The 22,775-nt window shown below is 38.2% G+C and overlaps 1 pseudogene; it reads right to left on the bottom strand.

The window, feature by feature from the left end:
- Positions 1-211: 211 nt before the first annotated feature.
- On the bottom strand, positions 212-18,524 carry LOC122323926 (annotated as a pseudogene).
- Positions 18,525-22,775: the final 4,251 nt, after the last annotated feature.

Here is a 22,775-nt window from a genome sequence, read left to right as displayed (position 1 = left end):
CTCGTGTGTTGCTTTATGGAAGTGCATCGGGGATACCTCGTGTAATTTCATGACGGTTTTCCCAGCGCTGCAGCTGCATGAGTTCCAGTTGTCGGTGCCACAGGCGCATTTCCCTCATGAGCGCTGCACCAGGAGGCATCGTGGGAAAAAACACGCATTGGTCGCCTTAGCTCCTCGCGGAGGTTCACCGAGAAGTACGTGGAGTGCAGCTGTACTGCTTTTACGCCGTCATAGAGACGGTCGAGATCAACTGAGAGGGAGAGAGAGGAGTTTATACAACCATCAACATCAAAGTGCATCCTGATAAAAACAAGCTTACATATAAACTCTAACACACACACACATTACACACACACACACACACACACACACACACACACACACACACACACACACACACTCGCTGGTAGCAAAGTCATTTAAACTCTACAATGTTCCAACTTTATCAAGGCTGCAAGATCTGTGTGTGTGTGTTTGTACTTTCTGTAAAGAACATTCCAGTGTGTTGTTTTGGATTTTTTTTTTTGCACTTATGACTCACATAATCACAATTTGTTCTGGATGGACAGAGGAAGGGAGGTATAAATGAAGAGACGGGAGGAAATCACCTCTGTCTGCCTCATAAAAACTCAGTGAATGGATAACGGTGCCTGTCTCTGCACTGTCTGTCTCTGTCTGTGTGTGTGTGTGTGTGTGTGTGTGTGTGTCTGTGTCTGTCTGTGTCTCTGTGTGTGTGTTGTGTGAGACTCTTGTACTTATGTCCGTGGAAGGCTCTCGGTCTGTAGTGTGTGTGTGTCTGTCCTGTGTCTCTCTGTGTGGCTCTGTCTGTGTGTGTGTGTGTGTGTGTGTGTGAGACTCACCCTTGTACTTGCGGTCCGGTGGGAAGGCTCTCAGTCTGTAGTGTGTGTGTGTGTGTGTGTGTGTGTGTGTGTGTGAGACTCACTTTGTACTTGCAGTCGGTGTGGAAGGCTCTCACTCTGTAGTAGTGTGTGTGTGTGTGTGTGTGTGTGTGGCAGATTCACTTAGACTCACCCTTGTACTGTAGTAGTGTGTGTCGTGTGTGTGAGTAGGCTCTCATGGTCTGTATGTAGTGTGTGTGTGTGTGTGTGTGTGTGTGTGTGTGTGTGTGTGTGTGTGTGTGAGACTCACTCTTGTACTTATGGTCGGTGTGGAAGGCTCTCGGTCTGTAGTAGTGTGTGTGTGTGTGTGTGTGTGTGTGTGTGTCACTGTGTACTTATGAACTCACTGTAATGTAGTGTGTTGTGTGTGTGTGTGTGTGAAGTGCTCTGGTCTGTAGTAGTGTGTGTGTGTGTGTGTGTGTGTGTGTGTGAGAAACTCACTCTTGTACTTATGGGTCGGTGTGTGGAAGGCTCTCGGTCTGTAGTAGTGTGTGTGTGTGTGTGTGTGTGTGTGTGTGTGTGTGTGTTGTGTGTGTGAGAGACTCACTCTTTGTACTTATGCGGTCGGTGTGGAAGGCTCTCGGTCTGTAGTAGTGTGTGTGTGTGTGTGTGTGTGTGTGTGTGTGTGTGTGTGTGTGAGACTCACTCTTGTACTTATGGTCGGTGTGGAAGGCTCTCGGTCTGTAGTAGTGTGTGTGTGTGTGTGTGTGTGTGTGTGTGTGTGAGAAACTCACTCTTGTACTTTGGCGGTCGGTGTGGAAGGCTCTCGGTCTGTAGTAGTGTGTGTGTGTGTAGAGCTGCTCCAGGTCTTCCTGCCAGGTGAAGGGGTTCATGTGTCTCAGGAGCTCCTCCACCGTGCTGATGCTGGCGATGTCGTTGTCCAGGCGACGGCAGACAGTGGTGTATCCGTCCCGGAGACCTCCCTGAAATCCTACAGAGACACAGACTGTATAATCCTCTTTCCTGCATCACCGGCTCTGTATCGCTGTAAACACCAGAGCAGCGGGAACATTCCGCTGAACGTCTCCATTTGGGATTTACTGAAGAAACAATGCCAAAGCAGCTTCTCCGACACTGAAATTCAATTAAACGGACCATGTTTCATCATCTAGGAGCGTGTGATACTTACTGACATCGCTGTAACTGCTTCCCAGTTGGTCAGCGAGGCGAGAGCTGAGCTGTCCTGAAAAACAGGCAGAGAAAACTTTGTTGTCAGTTTCATTCATTTTCCGCGGGAATTTACGTATTCCACATCAGGGCCGAGGGAAGTCTGGGAAAGTCATTATCTGCGCTGATAAATCCTGACTGGAAGCGCCCTGACGACGCGCAGCAGCAATCAGCAACACAAACACCATCGCTTCAGATGAGAACCATCACTCATGATGTCAGCCGCTGAGGAGGCGGAGCTACGGACATGACAGAGCTGGCATTTAAAAACCGGCCTTAAACGACAGGTGAACATTACACAACCATCAGAGACCCGAATTAACAAGGCCATCAATCCACCTCCAGCGCGCTACGGCAATAATGAGGAAAGAGACATGGACAGAATATAGACAGTGTGTTCTCAACAGCATTTGTTATTGTGTAATAAAAAAAAAATCATTTTTGGGTGCATTTCGTTTTACTGTACATGTACTCACATACTCGAGTGCATCTAAGAAAGGACCAGTAATGAGGTAAATATAGAGGGAAGATTTTACCTAATTACTGTGAGACTCACTTTGTGTGTGTGTGTGTGTGAGACTCACTTTTGTGAGTGTGTGTGTGTGAGACTCACTTTTGTACTTGCGGTTGGTTTGGAAAGCTCTCGGTCTGTAGTAGTGTGTGTGTGTGTGTGTGTTTATGTATTTTCATATTTGTGTATTAATATGCAAAATAAATTACAAAAAAATAAATTAGAAATAAACTGTTTTTCTATCCTGGGGTTCCAAAAAATAAAAAAACAACAACAAAATAACTATTAAAAAGGTAGTTAAAGTATTTTAATAAAAATATAAAAAGCTGAATTAAATTAATGCAAAATTAAACTAAAAATACTTTTTGCTAAATTAATGCAAAAACTAAACAGCTGACAAATATGCAAACATTTGTTTCAGTGTAAGTATTATATTATTATAATTTACAAACATATTCAAAACAAGTAAAACAAAAAATGTATTCTCATGCGCAGAGGTACAGCAATCTTGGTCTGAAGAGTTCTCAGTTTTTTCACAATTTTAAAGCTGACATAAATGAACAAAACTACAAACTATAAAACCATAGCTTAAAAAATAAAATTAAAATAAAGTATTAAAGAGACACCTTTGACTAAAATTAAAACAATCTTCAATATCTAAAAAAAGAACAAGAAATAAAAAACAATGCACAGTAACTAACGAAACTAGATAGAAATTTAATAGAAATTAAGAAATGCAATGCATTCTCTGTTTTTCCCTGTAGTTTACTTAAAAACCTCCATATGCTATGAAAACACACTTCCCTGCGCTGGCGCTCTCGTTACATAAATCTGCTCCTGCAATGCAAACAATAGAAGGAGGTCAGAGGTCGCGGGCGGTCTGTTATGATGATGTTTCCCATCAGAGATCACGTCTCTATGGCCTCTGAAGTCTCTCACACACACACACACACACACAAAGAGCTTGTGTCCTACAGAAACGTCCGGAGCAGAGCGGGAATGTGGAAATGTCAGGAATACCGCAGATTCAGGGAATTACACATGACGGATCAGACCGAACAAACTGCCACCCTGAACCCGAAGTCCAGCAGCTGCAGGGTTCAGCCATGTGACCTTTCTGAGCATGTTCCTGGTCTTCATGAAGAAAATAGTCTTTCATCAAAAATACAGTCACTTGCTCTACGTCAGAAATCACTTTTCTGCTGACACAACCATGGATAAGCAGGTGGAGAAAAATATAAATTAAAAAAAAATTAAATAAAAAAAAAAAAAAAATAAAAAAAAAAAAAAAAAAAATCGCAGAAAATGCATCAAAAAGGCAAGAAGAAATATTTTTCTTCTAAAATAAAAATTTTATTTTTTTAAATATATTACTGTATTTTGATCAAATGCATGCTTTGTTCGAAACAGTAACCATGACTAATTGTAAAGCGCTACTGTAATATTTCACGCAACACAACTTTAAAAAAAAAAAAAAGACTTTACGTGCACTTTAGGTTAGATAATTAAGTTAAATAACAGATATGATATGATATCTGTTGATTTGAGAATTGGATTTTCTCCAAACGAACATCAAAGATGCAAATCTTAATAGCATTAAAGGAACACTCTCTAATTATAGCACGAGACCTTGAACTAAAAGACAATTATGAAACGCAAACATCTGCTGATCCCGAAAGAAAATCTAAAAGAAACGTCACCGCTGGGAAACCGGACCATATTTTACACAAACACTCACAGAACGCATCATCTTCCTGAAGAAGAGAAACTCTCCACATCTGTTTGTGCCGTTAACAGAAACAATAGCCTTAAAGGAGCAGTGGACTAAAAACGTCCTCAAACTGAGGTCATCCAAGATGCAGACGGGTTTGTTTCTTCATCGGATTTGGAGAAATGTAGCATCGCTTCAGTGTGATGGATGTGAATGGGTGCCGTCGGAATGAGAGTCCAAACAGCTGATGAAAAGCATTGCATTAATCCACAGCGCTCCGGTGCATCAGTTAATGTCTGATAAGCTGCGTGTTTGCATGAAACTATTTCACGTTAAGATGTTTTTAACTTCAAATTCTCGATCTGGTCAAAATATGCATCTATAAAACATAATAACGCTAGTGAAAAAGTCCACCTCCTTTTGTTTCTCACATCAGAAACCAGCCACATTTGTTTTCGGAGTCGTTTTGGACAGTATTGGCGTATAAACAGTGCTTGATCTTGAGCAGATTTCTCTCCTGATTCAGACCAGAACACTTTTTCACTGGAGCAAGTGTTATTATAGATTATGCACTCTATAATAAAGCTCAAAACGTCTTAACGCTGGATTTGTTTCAGTTTTTGTCTTCTCCAGACATTAACTGATGGACTGAACTGCCGTGTATTATTGCGATTATACAATTATCAGCTGTTTGGGCTCTCATTCTGACGGCACCCATTCACATCCATTACTGATGATACTGATGCGATGCTGCATTTGTCTAAATCTGACGAAAAACAACCTCACCTTCATCTTGGATGGCCTGAAGGCTAGCATATTCTTAGCTAATATAAATTTGGGGGCAACTATTCTTTTAATCAGTGTGCATTTATGAAGAGTTTTACACAAACTTCAAGTCAAAACAGGTTTTAGCTGTCGTTTCTCATTACACAGCTTTATGCATATGCGATAAAAACACAGAACTAAACTCAATTGATACAGGGTGGAAGTTTTTACAGCAGTAACACACTCACACATTCACTTCAGTCTCACGCTCTCTCACTTTCTTGTACTGTCGCTCACACCTCTCTTTTTCTGTCTTATTCCGGCTCAGAAACAAATGTCTTCATTAAGCCAAACTTTTGTAAGTTCATCTAAGATTAAAAAAAGACATCGGGTAAGAAGCTGTTACTTTGAGAAAAGTCCGCCTAGCAACCACCCAGAAGACCCTAGCAACTGCATAGCAACGCCTTGGCAACCATCCACATCTCCACAAAACCCAGTAAAAACGCTTAAAGTGTGAAGTTTCGTTCCTTTCTGTTCAGCGCAGGTGTCCGTTTTCGTTCGGAAATGTACAGATTTACAGTTTTACACACACACAGGAAACATATTGCATGTTTACGCTAACAGCTAACAGCAGATTATTGCCGCTTTGCCCTGGGTGGATAAAAAAAGCCACGAGTAGTAATAAAACAGGATGGCTTTAGTCCCAATATGTTGTAAAATATTTTTCCCACCATCTGCTATCGTTCCACCATCCGCTGGCGTCTGCTTTTGAGCGAGTGCAGAACGGCTACTGTAAATAACCTGATATTGAACAGAGCGGTCTTGCTCTAGACCAACTATTCATTTTACATCATGATTTTTTTGTGGGTGTATTTTTTTATATGAATTCAGGGGTTAATATCTGCTCGCCGAGGTATCCTTTATGTAATCAAAACTACAATAAAAACAGTAATATTGTGGAAAATTTGCTTTTTTATGTCAAATTAAAGCTGATTTTCAATAATATTGTCACATGATCCTTTCTCATATGCTGATTTGCTGCTCAATAAACATTTCTGATTATTATCAGTGCTCAGCATTATTTTACTGTAAACTGTGACCCACTTCTGACTTCCAGAAAACAACCTAATTCTGTTCACGAAGTGATGTGAATTGACGTGTGCTTTCTGAAGTGATCTGAACTCACTTCTGGTTTGCTCCCAAAAATAACCCAAATCAGGAAAAAGAACAAAAGTCAGAAAAAGAGCTTAACTCTTCTGTTCAGGAAGTGAAGTGAGTTTACACACTTAGAAAGTGATCTGAACTGACTCCTGATTCTCTTTAGAAGAATATAATTCACTTTCGAATCTCTTGGGGGGCAAAGAACACAAAACGTTCAATTCACTTCAGAGCCGAATTAACTGGATAAAAAAAAAAATATTAATAACCTTAAATCCCTTCTGATTCTCTTTATCAATTCATTTTCGAACTGATTTCACTGAAATGGTCACATGATCCTTTCTCATATGCTGATTTGCTGCATTTCTGATTATTATCAGTGCTGAGCATTATTTTACTGTAAACTGTGACCCATTGCATTTTTCAGGATTCCTTGACGAATAGGACAAATGTTCAAAAGGACAACATTTATTTGAAACAGAACTCTTGTGTGACTTCATAAATGTCTTTTATGCATTGAACGCATCCTGCTTGTTCAATTAAAGTGTAAAAATAATCTGGTATAATGCAGACTCACCAGCAGTGAATAGCAGATTTTGAATCCCGGCTTTGCTACGAAGTAATCGTCCGATTTGAAGGTGATTTTGATGAGGTTAGTCTTGGATGTGATCCGTGTTGGAGCTCTTTGCCCGCACCAGCGGCCCCAGATGATGGTGCTGGTTTCAGAAATATCCTCCACCTCCACATAATCATACCTGAAACACACACACACACACACACACACACACGTGAGTGATTATAACACTCGTCCATCACAATTACAATGCAGGTGCATTTACATGCCATTATAGCACTTATTCATATTTTGAATGAACCGTTATTTGCATATTTTCATATTTTATGTTTGAGCAATTTTAAAGAGTGGTCGTATTTATATTTTCTAGTCCTTCAGCTTTGTATAAGTTGATGATCCATAGCTTTTATAGTAGCAGTGCTGGCACAGAAATACAGAAATGCAGTAATTACTAATGTGACGTGACACCACGCTTTTATCTATATCGTATACATTATTCGATTTTACACAAAAATATACATAATGCATTAAGTTTCTTTTCTGCCTGTGCCTCTTTCTCATCCTATAAATTCTCCTTGTCTTCTCGCCTGTGTGTTTTCCCGCTTTTTATTTTTAGTCTCGGTGTCTCGAGGGTCTTTATAAAGTATCAGATACACGGTAAAACCTCCAACCTCAAGGACAAAGCCGTAACCTGAGAGTCACTCCACGCGCATTCGCTCTGATTGGCTTTCTGCTCATTAAATATTCATATCATGTTTGAACTCTTCGGGCCTTTATTTCTAGTCCTTAAATGCAGAACGGGAACCACGGGAGAACCAAACCTGTTATTCTCTCCCACGTGTTACAACATGATTTAAGCATGTAGGACATGCGCCTGGAGGTCCTGGATCAACGATCCTATGAATTAATCAGATTTATAGCTAACGTAAAGGGTTTTAGGTTTAGTCGCTTGTTAACCTGTTAAATATTTACCATACAGACCAACCCAAAGGGGACACTTTCTCAAGAGTTTAAATGGATCGAATTCATTATTCACGAACTTTTCCATCCAATGCTCCACCCCATTCTCCGCCCCCATCCGTAAACTCCAATACCTGCCTCCAATTTGCCCTTAAATAGTATAAATTCATTATTCATTAACTCGTTCGTTCCAATCTACACCACCTCGGGAAAAACTCCATTCTCCGCCGCCGCTTAATTTCTTAAAATCGAATTGATTTTTCAAGTCCCACCTAAACCTGAAAACATCATTGTCGTCCACTTAAAACTCTTAAATAGATTTATTTCATTATTCATGAACTCATGCAGCCGAAGCGCCGTCTTACCCGGAAATCCCATTCTCCACCTTCACGTCAAACAATGTTTAAACGCATCCAATTCATTATTCATGTCCTCATCCGTTCTAAAGCTCCGCCCTCACCTGCACGCTCTATTAACGGCCACCGCTTAAAATTCTCAAATTGATCCGATTAATTAATTATTCACAAACTCATCCATTTTGAATCGCCGCCCTCATGGGATAACTCCATCCTCCGCCACCAATTAACTAGCTCAAATTCGTTATCGTTTAACTAATCCATCCGAATCCCCACCCTCACGGGAAAACTCGCACGTACGTACGCACGTACTTAATATTCATGAGCTGCGCCTAACCCTGAAAACATCAGTCGTCTTAAACGTATTTTACCTAAAACGCCCTTCTACACCTTCGCTTCCAAAAAAAGTGTTTAAACAGACCTAATTACTTATTCATGAACTCGTCCACCCGAAGCCCCGCCCTCACCTGCAGACTCCATTCTCCGCCTCCTCCAGTCCAAACTGAGCATCGAACTCCAGCAGGATGCGCGTGTGGGGCGGCGAGTGCAGTTTCCATGACAACAGGAGGTTGCGAGGGTAAGAGCTGGGGAAGCGCGGGCTCTGGACGTGACCTCCGCTCTTGACCATCACGACCTCTTCCTTCCGGTACAAGTCTGTGAGGCGATTGCTGTCTGTTACTGGTCACAACTCGGACAGGTTAGTGCGTTTACTCTCGGAGACAAACAAACACACACAGATATACACAAATACAACACGCACAAAGAATCCGTTTCATTTCAGCTCAGTTCGGAAAACCGCATAAATTCAGCTCAAACTGAATTCTCTTCAGAAAAAGAGACCAGTTTATTTCTAATTCGAGGAAACAAATGAAGACAGTTTTGAAGGGAATTCACTTGCTGTGGATGTAAAAAAAAAGAACTAAATTCAATTCTAGTTCCATTTATGACAAAGTTAATTCACTTGGATGATTTTTGATTCCCTCAGGAAACTAATCCAATTCACTTTGCTCTCTTATACCTCAAGTCACTTTAGATTCTATTCAGATAATTCACTTCTGATTCTCTTTACAAAATTAAAGAGACTTCTAATTCTGTTCAGTAACTGATGTTTATTTATTATATCTGATCTGAATTGCCTTCTGATTCACTTCAGTTTAAAAAAAGCAAAATAAAACAAAACTGAATTCACTTCAGATGCACTAAAAACCAACTCTATTCAGGAAGAGATGTTCATTTACTTCTGATGTTATTTGAGAATTCACTTCTGACTTCCAGAAAACAACCTAATTCTGTTCACGAAGTGATGTGAATTGACGTGTGCTTTCTGAAGAGATCTGAACTCACTTCTGGTTCGCTCCCAAAAATAACCCAAATCAGGAAAAAGAACAAAAGTCAGAAAAAGTTCAGGAAAGTTCAGTTCTGTTCAGGAAGTGAAGTGAGTTTACACACTTAGAAAGTGATCTGAACTGACTCCTGATTCTCTTTAGAAGAATATAATTCACTTTGAATCTCTTGGGGGCAAAGAACACAAAACGTGAAAAATTCACTTCAGAACCGAATTAACTGGATAAAAAAAAAAATATTAATAACCTTAAATCCCTTCTGATTCTCTTTATCAATTCGTTTTCAGAATTCATTTTTGAACTGATTTCACTGAAATGGAGCACAGAATCTCTGACAGAACACAAACACACACAAACACGAGCAACCCGAGACAAGAAAGGCAGAAAAAACGGTGACAGGTCTATAGAAAAAGACAGGCGAGCTTTTAGCCCTCAAAAGTAAAATATTAAAAACAGCAGATGTTACGCAACAGGAAAACAAAGATCATTCAGTGTGACAGTTCATGAATCTTTTAATCAGACGAATGAGCACATCTGATCGCTGTAAAGAAAACTAAAGAATTCATGCTTCGCTAAACGAAAGTGACGACATAGACGGTGACCTGATATGATGCCGAAATCATGAAGCCATGATGACTTTTTCATTTCCAAAAGCTCCTCGACTCCACCATAGCGTCATCACACACACACACACACACACACACACACACACACACAGATTACTGATCCATGCATGCAGCAAACACTTGTGATTATGGCTATACTGCAAGAACAGGGCCACCATCCATCACCATGACAACCTGCTGACCAATGAGCTTTTAAATGAACTTAACACACGGGGAATAAGGCTGTAGCTCTCTCTTTTCTCTCACACACACACACACACACACACACACACACACACACACACACACACACATGTCACTTCTGTTAGTGTGATACTGACAGACAGTCTAGCGGTTTTGAGTTTAACAGCCTCATTTACACAATCTCACACACACCGTACTTCTTTAACACCAATTCGCTTCAACTTTCTAAGAACAAACACACACTGTACGCACACACACACTCATCACAAACACACACACACGCACAGATCTAAAAGCTCTTAAAGTTTGGCGTGTTAAAATATGAGCCGTCTTTATGATTAAATGCTTACGACAGGCATCAGGACAGCAGAAAGTAGGTTATGTTTCAAAAGCAGAGAGCTGCCTCATGGTCTACTGAATACAGTACACACTTCTAAGACACAATCACAACTACTAACCTAAACTACCAATTACTAATAATCTGATAAATCAAAAAAAAAATAAAAAAAATGCACAGCACACACACTAATTAGGCAATAGGTCAATTTTTACCTTGATTTAATTCATTTGGTCATTAATAGCTGGATTAAGTGCACATTTAAAGTGACACGGTACATTTTTAATTTTTATTGAATGCATTAAGCACATATATACATTTAATTTTTTATATCTTTTCTTATTTTTAATGTGTTAATTAAATATAATTAATTATATAATTATTTAATTAAAAAATAATTTAATTAGACTTATCGTGAAGGTGTGGTATTACAAATGCAATTAATTAGGTCAATTATAATTGTTTTTGTTTGTTTTATCATTTAGTTCCTGTATTAAGAAAATTACAAGTAGGCCTATATATTATAAATAATCTCTCTCAATTTTGTCAGCTCGATATTATAACTAATAACTATAATTAAAATGTTGTCAATTGAAATGAAGCTTAAATGTAAAAAAAAAAAATATATACATATTCATTTATAATTAAAAACTGCATAGGCAACTAACTGAAATAAGTTTAAATTAAAACCATAAAAAATCTAATTGTGTTTAAAACAAACAAAAAAAAAAACAACGACTAAAGTAACCAAGTAAATGAAAAAATAAATGAAATCAAATTTAAAATATTAATAATGTACAAATATTGCTAAAATAACGCTGTATGCCATCCAGGATAGAGTGCTTTTTTTCACGTACTTGTTGCAGTTCATTATGTGGTTATCAACTGTGCCGTAGAATTTAGTCAAAAGAATTTATCAGTAATAAATGAGTTTTTCATTGTAGTCAGAATGAATAATATATTGATGTCATTATACATCATCAAAACGTGCGCTGTGCTGAAGTGTTTTGAACAGACATATTTCTCCATAGCTGAATAGAAGAGAAAAATTAAAGAGACATGCATTCATGTGCGAGATCCTGAATAACTGCCTCACTGTGTGTGTGTGTGTGTGTGTGTGTGTGTGTGTGGCTCACAATGAAGGTCATCCTGGTCAAGAACCTCCCACTTAAGACGGGAAGAGACCGTGTGATTGACATATAAAGCGATCGGTCAGTGCATTGTGTTTTAATGTGCCTTTAGGCTCAAGTTGTCCAGAAACTGTTGACACCACACTAACTTGCTCCACTTTGGATCAAATAAATGCAGGCTTGGCGAACAGAAGAGAGTGCATTAAAAATATTACCGGTCAAAAACTTTTTTTTATGACCGGTAGCGTGCATAAGAATATAATTAGTGATTTTACGTCCATAGAAAGCACATTAAATTTAACTTAAATGTCTACTTTTAAGGTTTCAAATACATTTTTGGAGAATAAAATATATAATGTTATATGGTCATTCAGTTTAACAATATTTATGTTAAAGAAACCTTGCTTATTCTGACGTACATGTTAAAATATATAGGATTAAGGAAGCATATTCAATTTAAATTAGTAAAAAAAATTTCAATTCTAAGAAAAAAATGTAAATAAAAAAATAGCATGATAAAAAAGATAAATAAATAAATAAAATACACAGAAAGAAAACATTTTTCATAAGCCAAACGTGCAGCTATTTTCTCTACAGATAAATTCATCTGAAGACATGAAGAATTTCCAAAGACAGCATGTGTTTTTATTGACAGCTGGAGGTCAGAGGTCAAACATGGGCATAAAACTTTATGACTCATCAGTGTACGAGTGTGTGACCCCGCTGTCAAACAGCTTCAGATGAACTTAGAGAAGCATCCCACCCTGAGGATGTGTGTGTGCGCGTGTGTGTGTGTGTGTGTCCGTCTATTTTGTAGTTTCTCACCAAGCGTGCTGCTCTGTGCTCGAGTGAGAGATCTCGCTGAAACTGTTACTCAGCTGGAACCCAAAGCACAATCTATTTCTGGACTTCTAGAGCCACACAAAACACACGTTATCTCCGTTTAGTAGCGAACTAATATTCTATCGGAACGTTTGTTCTCGTATCCATAGCAACCAAATGTTCCATCCGGAATTATTTGTGAAGAACTTGAATGACATCAATAACAGACTCCTGTATTCTGTTTAAATAGGATTATTTTAATGTGTATTATATTATATATCTTAACATATCGAAAAATCCTATTGAAGCTGCATAAATAAAGTGAATGGATGCATAAATGTAAAAATAAATCCATTCAAGAATATAGTATTCAGTTGCATTTTTGGCATCGTCTCATTCTAGCATGTATCAGAATTATTGAAACTTTAAACAATTCACACCAAATACTAAAAATGACAACTAAATTGAATATTACATAAAAACATACCTTTCTGCACAATTTTGTTTACTTTAAATAACCTATCTGAAAATGCTGTTTGTTACTGGAATAATGCTGTACTGTTTGAGCTACTGTAATCTAACATAAACAATATGCTCTTATCGCCTGACTTTCGAATCACTTTGCGGTACGTTTCCTGCATTAACTGCATTACAGCAAACACAGGCCGCCGTGTTCCTGGGAGAATCTGGGAAAGGAAAGAGTTTAAGCGGCTGTTTATGTTCCCTACAAGGCGCTGGTGCTGAAAATACAGGACTACAAAAATAAAAAACTCACAGGAAGCAAGCCTCCAGTGAACAGAACATGTTCAACACAGATAATGAAACGTTTCTGTGTGCTTTTCATTATTTCTGATCTGATCAGGTCACAGAGAACGAGCGCACGCGCACACACACACACACACACACACACACACGCGCGCACGCACACGCACACGCACGCACACGCGCGCACACACACACGCACACACACACACACACACACACACACACACACACACAGAAAGTAAATCAATTAGTGCTCAACTGCAGCGTCCTGAAAGCAGAGCCTTCAACACTTCAGCCAGCTCTTATTAACACACACAGTTTTACTCGCTGAGCAGCTGCCAATGAAATGAACGGTAACGCTAACACACAGCCTATAACAACTCAGCTTTTACCTTTTCCCTAATTCTCTTTTCTGTTGTAAATGTTTTTTTTACTTCTATTCATTTAATACACTCAATACAGTTGTAACATTATTAGAAAACAATTGTTATTTATTGAAATCCCATTATTTTACTGAATTTCTAGTTTTCCAGATGCTCCAATTCATATTGTACATAATTGTAATCACTAAAAATAATTGAATTAAATACGTTACCAATTTATTAATTTATATTTACAATATATATATATATATATATATATATATATATATATATATATATATATATATATACAATATTTTTACAATTATTTTTAACGGTATTATAAAAAAAAAATTATGGGTAATACATAATTAAAAGTAAACTAAATCACTAAATACTTTTTGTTTATAGGATTATATATCTATGAGCAGTATTTTTGTTGTTGTTTTTCAGACTCCAAGTTTCATGGTATAAATCAATCTGTTAAAAATTAAATTTAAAAAAAAAAAAAAAAAGGAAGTAATACAGTAAATTAATTAATAATTTTAACAAACAACAACATGGCCCCACGAAATCTGTATTATGTTTTTACAAATTCTTTTGAATTCTTCGGGCTTCTGCCTTTTTATATTTAATCTAAATTTATCATCAAAAACTGTGGTAATTAAATAAACATATATTTATCCTGGCGTTTAAAATGCAGCCACAACTTCACAACAGAACACTTTGTTTTTGTTCAGAAAAGTGCATGTACAGGAAAAACGGGAATGTTCAAAACATTGTGAAGCGCTTGTTCTCTAATGAACTTAGATTTCAACAACATTTGTTTCTTGAACAAGAAGTTGATTGCATGCTGTAAAAATCACAGATATAACGGGAGCAAGAGATGCGTGTCGTCATACAGACTTCATGAAGGAAACACTGAGCTAATGGAGATGAAACATGCCCACCCTGAGACACACACACACACACACACGATCAAACGACTTAATCACACAGATCTGCGACTGAGGGCTCTGTCATTTTGTCTGTCGAGGTTTATAGCTACTTTTACAGTCATAGATTCCTCCATCACACACACACACACACACACACACACACACACACACACACACACAGAGAGAATATAAATGAAGCCTGATGTGTTTTCGGTTTGAAACGATGAAAGAATGTGCACAAGCAGACAGCTGTGTGTGAGATACAGACAGAAATATGCTGAGTAAAGACACATTCTCCTGTCTGCGTGTAAAAATTACAATAGGCTGACACACACACACACACACACACAGACAGAAACGTCTTCAAGCTTTTAAGTTAAAGACTTTGTTCATGATCAGACCAACTGCAAAATACACACACAGGAACAATAATTCCTTCCACATTTCAAGAAGTGTGTGTGTGTGTGTGTGTGTGTGTGTGTGTGTGTGTGTGTGTGTGGGGAATCCCATACCAGATTCCTCATCACTGATGGCTGGGTGTGAACCGGGACACCCTGTGACTCACTGCCCTAAAATAACTATATTTCAGCTGTTTTAACACACACACACACACACACACACACACACACACACACACACACACCTCTGTGCAAGGGTAACTAACACGTCAAATGGTGTGAATTCTTTCAAGTATAACCATTTAAACATTTCCTAATTCTTTACATTTTTTTACTCAAGCAACATTCAAAAAAATGACTGGATTTTTACAAAAATAAATTTAAAAAAATGTATGGTTTATTTAAATAGTCTTGAATTGCAACAAGTGGTTTATTATTATTATTATGAACAGTAAAACTATTTAAATATAGGCCTAGGTCAAAAAAAAAAAAAATTCTAAATAGAATGTAAAACTCCAAATATTCCAAATAACAAAAATCAGTGACAGAAAAATCCATGCTGATCAACAACCCTAACAACACAACAATTCTCAAATCACAGACACACACACACTCTCAACACACCTCACACACACACTCACACACACTCACACACACACTCTCACACACACACACACTCTCACTCACACACACAGTCTCACTCACACACACACTCTCACACACACACATGCTCACCTCACTCACACACACACACTCTCACACACACACACTCACACACACACTCACACACACACACTCCTCACACACACACTCTCACACACACATACTCTCACACACACACACTCTCACACACACACACACACACACACACACTCTCACACACACTCTCACACACACACTCACTCACTCACACACACACACACACACTCTCGACCTCAAAGGTCCCCACAAAAATGAAGCTCATCACATCAAATCTCAACAAGCAATGTTTCCACTGCACTCCAGCTTTTCATCACTTTTACGCATTTTCTGGGAATGGAAGCCGTGAACAGGTTAAAGATCCTCCTACCCCAGTAACTCAGGCATGTGCCGATCAGAGAGCTGCAGACCTGTCGTAACACGCTTCAGATGATCACAACATCTTTTCACGCCCGTTCACATCCACAGTGACCACAGAGAGCTTCTGAACGTCCTCCGTGAGATCGCTAAATATTAAAGAGAGACTTCTGAGCTCGACTAATGGCACTTGTCTGAAGAATTTGGCAATGGATTTTAAGCAACCGCTGTCAAAGTATTTCAGCAGACACTAGAAAATGTCTAAATGTCACTGCATTATAGACAATAAAATACGAGTGACATTTATTGTAAACAGACAGCACAAGCACTTTTTACGAGCAAAGCACTCAGCAGACAGTTTTGCATGGTTTGAATTGTAAAACAGTTCTGTGTCGAACGCAGCGAACGCAGAAAGACTCTTTGTGCTCGTTTGGGGTTAAACGGCTAACGCGGAAATTCTTTTACGTTGCGCTAAAGTTCTCTCAAAGTTACGGACAAACGTTAACAGAACGTTTGTGCACAATTAGCTTTAATGATGTTCTCATAACATTAGCACAAAAGCAATATTCATAATAATAAAACGTTTTAGTTTAATATTTAACGTTTGCCAAATGTTGCTAACGGTTTCAGAACGTTCAAAGAACATTCAAAAGTAACATTCCCATAACGCTGAGAAATGAGAAAATGGAATGTTTCCTGGAATGTTTTAAAACATCAAAAATAATATTTAAATATTATTACATCATGCACGGAATGTTTTTTTCTGAAGCATTTTAGTTGAACATTTCTCTAACGTACTTTAAACGTTGCCACTTGTTACCGCTGAACGTTCACTAAACGTTCTAAAACATTCTCATAATGTTTGCAAAATGATAAAAAAGGAATGTTTCCTTAAAACTTGCACAACTGAGCTTGCACAACTTTTTTTTTTAACTATTAATCAGTAAAGAAAAGCTTCAAACAATACAGAATATTTTAGCGAATGTTCTTTGAATGTTGTTTCAGAACGTTCAAAGAACATTCAAAAGTAACATTCCCATAACGCTTTCAAAATTATAAAATGGAACGTTTCCTGGAATGTTTTAAATCAGGCATCATTAAAATAATATTTAAATATTATTACGTCATGCACGAATGTTTTTTTCTGAACCATTTTAGTTGAACGTTTCTCTAACGTACTTTAAACGTTGCCACTTGTTACAGTTGAACGTTCACTAAACGTTCTAAAACATTCTCATAATGTTTGCAAATGATAAAATGTTTCCTTAAAACTTGCACAACTGAGCTTGCACAACTTTTTTAAAAAACCATTAATGAGTAAAAAAAGTTTCAAACAATACAAAATATTTTAGCCGAATGTTCTTTGAACGTTGCTCCATAACCTATGATATTTATTCTATGATAAACACATCTTATTTTAACATTCTAACAACCGAGAAAGGTGTTTTTAAATAATTAAAAACGATACCTTTTGTTTTTATTTTTAAATTCAACGTTTACCGAACATTCTTTAAATGTTCAGAGAACATTCAGAAGTAACGTTCCCATGACGTTTGCGGCGTTTTCAAAAACATTTCGCACGTGACTTTTTCCGGATAACATCCAAAAACAAAGTGCTCATGACTTAAAGGTAACTTTAGCGAAACGTTCTATCGTTAGTTTAGTCGATAGTTACCGTGATGAAGCGCTACACCTGCTAGCTAGAACACCTGTGTGAACTTGACGCTACGTGCGCGCGCTAACGTCTTGCTTGAGACCTCCGAAGGATGCCAAGGAAGCCTCTGAGCTCCGATGGCCCTTCAAAGCGTCCTAAATGGCTTTCGGGGTCACCGTAGCTTCCGAACTCACCATTGCTGCGCGCGTTGGAAGCCCTCAGCGCCTTGGAGGACATCACCTGGGCCTGCGTGGCGTAGTTCTCGCCGCTCAGCGCCGCGATGAAGGAGCACACGAGCAGCCACATGATCTGGAACCGAACCGCGCGCTGACGCGTGACCCAGAAGCGCCGCATGGACCCGGAGCTTCCACCGTAGCGCCGCGCGTCCTCAGATCCGGAGAACAGGTTCATATAAAGCGAGCCGCGGAATCCAAAACCTCCGACTTTATCTGCTTCTGTCCTGTTCGACCCCGATCTTATAATTCCACCCGAATGCTTTCCATTCCTTGAACATTTACGGAAACCCGAGGACGCGAGAAAAGTGTCCTGGCGACAGTGACGCGCGGGGTGCCGAAGGATTCCCAGAGTTCACGCGCCAAACTCCTGCTGAAAGATCGGGTTGCCGAGCTGCTGAGAGATGGAAGGAGAAAGAGAGGAAGCCCAGGAGGGCTGGACCCCCTTCATCCAGTCAGGACGAGGAAATAACGCCCGCGGGGCGCGCTTCGCTGAGTGTTCGCGGGAATATTTTCCCTCGGTGCGTAACGCCGCCGCTCTTTTCCTGTTTGTTTCGCCGCAAGGAAAAGTTTTGAGTTTCCTGAGGACTGCGAAGGCGTTACGCGCGGGATTCAAGCATTCAGCCGACTGCAGGCCATGACTTGAGCGTTTATCGAGTCTAGGAACATCATTTAATACGCGTTTACTTAAGGGCTTGCTCGTGAACGACTGCGCTTTATCAGATCAGGACATTTCCGCTCTAGCGTCTGAATTATTGGAATAATATATAGTGCATACCATCCGCAATAAATTCTATGCGATATTAATTTTGGGCATATAGAGTGAAAAGCATGCGCGTCGTTACGCAGGGCTAGACTATGGAATAAAAACTCACTACATGCTGCCCAGCAGTTTTTAAACAGAACCTGAAGATAAACAGTATGCTTTGTCACGTGACCTCGTCACGTGTGTTTAATTTATCAGTTCTGAATTCATTGAACTGTTTTGGCCTGCAGTGCTCTGTCACAGATTAACTGTAATATTTGAAAAAATATATATATTAAAAAGAAAAACCATCAACTCAGAATTTTCACATGCCGGCCTGCTATGTTGTGTTACAGCTTGAGTGTATTTATTTAAAAATAATCTATAAAAAATATCTTACAATGTGCATGTTAGCTTGCAATAATATATGCAATAAAAATAAGAATTTGCTATTGCCTGCAATTTTCTGTTTGTTTTGAAACTATATATATATATATATATATATATATATATATATATATATATATATACATATATATATATATATATATATATATATATATATATATATATATATATATATATATATATATATATATATATATATATATATATATATATATATATATATATATATATATATATATATATATATATATATATATATATATATATATATATATATATATATATATATATATATATATATATATATATATATATATATATATATATATATATATATATATATATATATATATATATATATATATATATATATATATATATATATATATATATATATACACATATATATATATATATATATATATATATATATACATATATATATATATATATATATATATATATATATATATATATATACATATAAATATATATATATATATATACATATAAATATATATATATATATATATATATATAAATATATATATATATATATATATATATATATATATATATATACATATAAATATATATATATATACATATAAATATATATATATATATATATACATATAAATATATATATATATACATATAAATATATATATATATATATATATATATATATATAAACTATTTTTTATTAATTTATTTTATATATGTATTTATTATGTATATATGTGTATTTCTATATTTATTTATTTATTATATATATTTTTATATATATATATATATATATATATATATATATATAATTGAATTTTTATTTTTGGAAAAACAGAAGAACAAATATCCCATAATCAGACAAAGGATTAGATTATTTGGCATTTTACAGGAGGGTCAGGTTGTGAGCGCAAAGCATTGTGGGATAGAACTATTGCTCATTTTCTTAGATGTCATTTAAGTTTTTGCAATTTCTGAATCCATAACAGTAATTCAAAAGAGCACTTAAAGCATATTAAATGTAAACTCAACGAATTAAAATGCATTTCAAGAATTTCAATGCACAAAATGTTTTGCTTTGTTCATGTAAGTATTCCCTAAAGCATAAATCTCACGCAGTTCAAACTTATTTTACTAAATGGTAATGGCATTGACAATTAGGCTAGAGGCTATTAATTCAAAATCAAAAAAAAAAAAAAAAAAAGACTGTATGTGGCAGGTTTTCACGTGCGCGTTTTGTGCCAGGTTTGGGGAAATCCCGCAGGATTCAGGTCTAGGCCTGAGTGAGGGTAATAAAGCTGGTCTGATCCAGACTGTGCCTGCTTTCCGGGCCGGTCCGGTTCTGAGCTCAGGGTGTGTCACGATTTACCTCCTGAGGGGTGTGTGTGTGTGTGTGTGTGTGTGTGTGAGGTGTTGTGGGTAACCAGGACCAGTGTACTGTACATAGTGTTGACACAGAAACTCTAGCGTACATCCTGATGTTTATCTTCACGTCTTTGTATTTCTCTCTCTCTCTCACACACACACACACACACACACACACACACACTCTGAGTTTATCTAAATGTGTTTGTACAGGAAACAGCTTGTTTATATTCTCCTTTGCGCTAAACACACGCTTTGCACGGCTGTACTAATGGACGGCACAACCAATGAGTGTTTTATCTGAGAGTTTTTATTGGTCTTTACTCGTACTTACAGTTCCAACACTAATTATTAAACATCCCACAGTGTTTATGCTTCAGACATGAATAATTCCTTAAATCTGTCTCTTTTTACTTAAGCCTAGCAACCATTTTAGTAACCGAATAGCAATACCTTTGCAACATCCTGGCAACCGTTAAACAACGCAATTAAACCTCTCGGACCTCCCTAGCAACGGAACATTTTAGTAACCACATAGCACACCATAGCAACATTTTGGCAGTCAAAGCACTCAAAACTAAGGCGAATACCCTATTATCCGGAACATTTTAGTAAGCACACAGCAACATCATAGCAACACCCTGGCAACCATTACGCAGTGCACCTAAAAGCACTCGGAATGCCCTAACAACCAGAACATTTAGTAACCACATAGTAATGCACCTAGGAAAGCCTTAGAAACATCATAGCAACCACTAAGCAATGTACTCAAAATCAATCAGAATGACATGGAAAAAGAACATAAGTAACGCATAGCAACACCCCTAGCAACTTTTAAGCAATACACTAGAAACCTCCCAGGATACCTGAGAAACCAGAACATTTTATTAATGGCATAGCAATGCCTGACCCTAACAATAACCTTAGAAACACCTAGCAACTAGAACTTTTAATAACTACACAGTAATGCACCCATTGAAGCCATCATAGCAACACCCTGGAAATCACTCAGAATAGCCTAGAAACCAGAACATTTTAATGACTACATAGAAAAGCCTTAGCAACAGCCTAGAAATCATTGACCACGCACCTGAAAACCACTCAAAAACACCCTGTAACCAGAACATTTAGTGATCTCTCTCTCTCTCTCTCTCTCTCTGTCTCTCTCTCTCTCTCTCTCTCTCTCTCTCTCTCTCTCTGTCTCTCTCTCTCTCTCTCTCTCTCTCTCTCTCTCTCTCTCTCTCTCTCTCTCTCTCTCTCTCTCTCTCTCTGTCTCTCTCTCTCTCTCTCTCTCTCTCTCTGTCTCTCTCTCTCTCTCTCTCTCTCTGTCTCTCTCTCTCTCTCTCTCTCTCTCTCTCTCTCTCTCTCTCTCTCTCTCTCTCTCTCTCTCTCTGTCTCTCTCTCTCTCTCTGTCTCTCTCTCTCTCTCTCTCTCTCTCTCTCTCTCTCTCTCTCTCTCTCTCTCTCTCTCTCTCTCTGTCTCTCTCTCTCTCTCTCTCTCTCTCTCTCTCTCTCTCTCTCTCTCTCTCTCTCTCTCTCTCTCTCTCTCTCTGTCTCTCTCTCTCTCTCTCTCTCTCTCTCTCTCTCTCTCTCTCTCTCTCTCTCTCTCTCTCTCTCTCTCTGTCTCTCTCTCTCTCTCTCTCTCTCTCTCTCTCTCTCTCTCTCTCTCTCTCTCTCTCTCTCTCTCTCTCTCTCTCTGTCTCTCTCTCTCTCTCTCTCTCTCTCTCTCTCTGTCTCTGTCTCTCTCTCTCTCTCTCTCTCTCTCTCTGTCTCTCTCTCTCTCTCTCTCTCTCTCTCTCTCTCTCTCTCTCTCTCTCTCTCTCTCTCTCTCTCTCTCTCTCTCTCTCTCTCTCTCTCTCTCTCTCTCTCTCTCTCTCTCTCTCTCTCTCTCTCTCTCTGTCTCTCTCTCTCTCTCTCTCTCTCTCTCTCTGTCTCTCTCTCTCTCTCTCTCTGTCTCTCTCTCTCTCTCTCTCTCTCTCTCTCTCTCTCTCTCTCTCTCTCTCTCTCTCTCTCTCTCTCTCTCTCTCTCTCTCTCTCTCTCTCTCTCTCTCTCTGTCTCTCTCTCTCTCTCTCTCTCTCTCTCTGTCTCTCTCTCTCTCTCTCTCTCTCTCTCTCTCTCTCTCTCTCTCTCTCTCTCTCTCTCTCTCTCTCTCTCTCTCTCTGTCCTCTCTCTCTCTCTCTCTCTGTCTCTCTGTCTCTGTCTCTCTGTCTCTCTCACTCTCTCTCTCTCTCTCTCTCTCGGTCTGGAATGATCTCTCTCTCTCTCTCTCTCTCTCTCTCTCTCTCTCTCTCTCTCTCTCTCTC

The sequence above is a fragment of the Puntigrus tetrazona genome, chromosome 19, assembly GCF_018831695.1.
Source record: "Puntigrus tetrazona isolate hp1 chromosome 19, ASM1883169v1, whole genome shotgun sequence".
NCBI classification, from domain to species: domain Eukaryota; kingdom Metazoa; phylum Chordata; class Actinopteri; order Cypriniformes; family Cyprinidae; genus Puntigrus; species Puntigrus tetrazona.
This window is presented reverse-complemented; position numbering and strand designations above follow the sequence as displayed.